Source organism: Lactuca serriola, chromosome 3 (genome assembly GCF_051521515.1).
Source record: "Lactuca serriola cultivar US96UC23 chromosome 3, Lser_US96UC23_V15, whole genome shotgun sequence".
In the NCBI taxonomy this organism is placed as follows: Eukaryota; Viridiplantae; Streptophyta; class Magnoliopsida; order Asterales; family Asteraceae; genus Lactuca; species Lactuca serriola.
Window position 1 is genome coordinate 19,157,586 of NC_136410.1, and position 2,356 is coordinate 19,159,941.

The window sequence follows — 2,356 nt, forward strand, 5'->3', positions numbered from 1 at the left end:
AGTGGGACAACAAATAAAAAGGCAATCCAACAACTTCTGCATTTTGCTATTTTAGACGCGAGTGATGATGTTAGAAGCACTGCGGTGTTATCCCTCGGGTTGGTCCTCTGCTCTGAACCCGAACAGTTATGTGTTCTTTCTCTTTCTTTATACCACATTCCATGATTCCATGATTGCTGTGGTAGTTAGTAACTTTAATAATTACTGCAGACCACACACCCGATCTCGCCTTTTTCACAGTCGTATGATCCCCACCTTCGATATGGGGCGACTATGGCCTTAGGGATTTCATGTTCTGGTACCTGCTCACACAATGCCATATCGGTGCTCCAACCCCTTCTATTTTTTTCGACAAGCCGCATTCATAGGAATGTCCATGGTGATGATCCAAGCCACACAAGAGATGGACTCCCGCGTAGGGGAATTTAGGTAATGTTCTACAACAAAGTCGATATTTGATCACTATGGTTGTAAGTAGTTTTTGATGTGGAGTATGTCTCTTCAATGTTTTTCCTCTACACTTTGTTTGTAAACCTATCCTCATCATCCATAAGCCTTACATAAACAAAACATGTTTGTTTATTTTTTCTTTTTGTTAGAAAGTTTCAAATAATGGTCCCATTTTGAGGTTATCTTACTTATATGGTATAGTTCTAATATATTAAGTTCATTAAGGTATAACCTAATTTCTTGGAAAATGGGAAAGTAAAACAAAGTTAAATTTTTTAATCTTGTTAGATTCTTTATGAGTTGGTGAGGATAGGTTCTTATTTAAACTGATATTTTTAATAAAAAAATTTGTCATCTGTTTTTAGTCGGCAACTCGAGAGGGAGATACTCAGTGACAACAAAGATAAACTTGCAAAGATGGGTGCGATTTTGGCATCCGTGTCACGAGATGACTCTTTTAGACTAGTCAATACTGTGTGCCACTTAGTGCTTCTCCAACTAAGTCAGGCTAACTTTGACGATCTAGATGTACTAACGAACTTAGGAAGCAAGAGTCACGACAAAGAACACTTCAAGTATGAAGGAAAGCTTATATTATATAACTCAACTTCTTTACAAAGCAACTTCTCGGTGGTTTGGGCAGATGATCCCTTCTCCCTATTTATAGGAACCTTACACCTCCTCAAGGGAAGTTTCTAGGTTCCGGACATTCCCGAGTATTCTAGATCATTCTTAGAAGATCTTATTCTACATACAAAATTCTATAAGGTTCTATATTATTCTTTTGTGTGCTAGAGGATTCTATGATGGTATAGGATCTTCCGTATTGTTCTAGCTTACTCTAGTTCTCTCTTGATTGTTCCGGATTCGTCCACCATGTTCCGCGAACACCTATAATTTTCTAGTGTCTTCTGGGGTCTCCTAGAGTATTTTTGATCTCTTCGGAGACTTCTCAAGGATACTTGATCGTTCCAGAGTTCTCCAGAAGAACATGGAATTTTCCAGAAACTCGGTCCGTGACATCCGGAATCCTTGATGCTGATGGTTGGAACTTAACACTAAAGTGAGGATGGAGGCTATCATTGGTCTTGCTGTTTTCAGCCACTTTTGGTACTGGAGTCCTTTGATTTACTTCATTACATTGGACTTTTCCGCCACCACTTTAATAGGACTGGACTACAATTTAAACGTACCAAATTTTGTGTTCATATCGGATGCAAAACCTGCACTGTTTGGTTACCCCCAACCAACACTTATCCCTACCACTACTCGCACTGTTGTACCGACTGCGGTTTTGTCAACTTCTGCAAGAGCTAATAAGAAACATGCGGAAAAACCCAATGCTGACAAGTTATCCAGCGAAGGAAGCTTTTTTGGCGAGAAGGATGGAGACTCTATCTAGGTATGTTTCTTTCGATAGAGAATGTTTTTGGAAGGAATCAAGAGTTTTGGTTCGACGAAATCAGAATGCGTGAATCCATTCCATGGTTGCCAAAGGGATGGAACTGAACTCCTTCAGACTCACCAATCGCAGGAGGAGGGTGGAGGAAACTCTATCCCCTTGTTTGTTTTTCATTATATGTTATACGGAAACAAAATAAAAAATTTTGGTTCGATTGAATCGGAATGCGAGATTCCATTCCATGGCTGCCGAATGGATGGAATTGAATTCCTTATAGATTCACCAAAAATCATAAGAGGGGGGGGGGGGAAGAAAATTCTATCCCCTTGTTTATTTTTCATTATATGTTGTACGGAAACAAAATAAAATTTTTTGGTTCGACTGAATCGAAATGCGTGATTCCATTCCATGGCTGGCGAATGGATGAAATTTAATTCCTTTAGAATCACCAAAAATCATAGAAGGGGGGGGGGGGTTGGAGGAAATTCTATCCCCTTTTTATTT

At 39.3% G+C, this 2,356-nt stretch overlaps 1 pseudogene; it reads left to right on the forward strand.

Annotated features, from left to right (window-relative positions):
* The first annotated feature begins 1,519 nt into the window (after positions 1-1,519).
* Positions 1,520-1,852, forward strand: LOC145095062 (26S proteasome non-ATPase regulatory subunit 1 homolog A pseudogene; annotated as a pseudogene).
* The last annotated feature ends 504 nt before the right edge of the window (positions 1,853-2,356 follow it).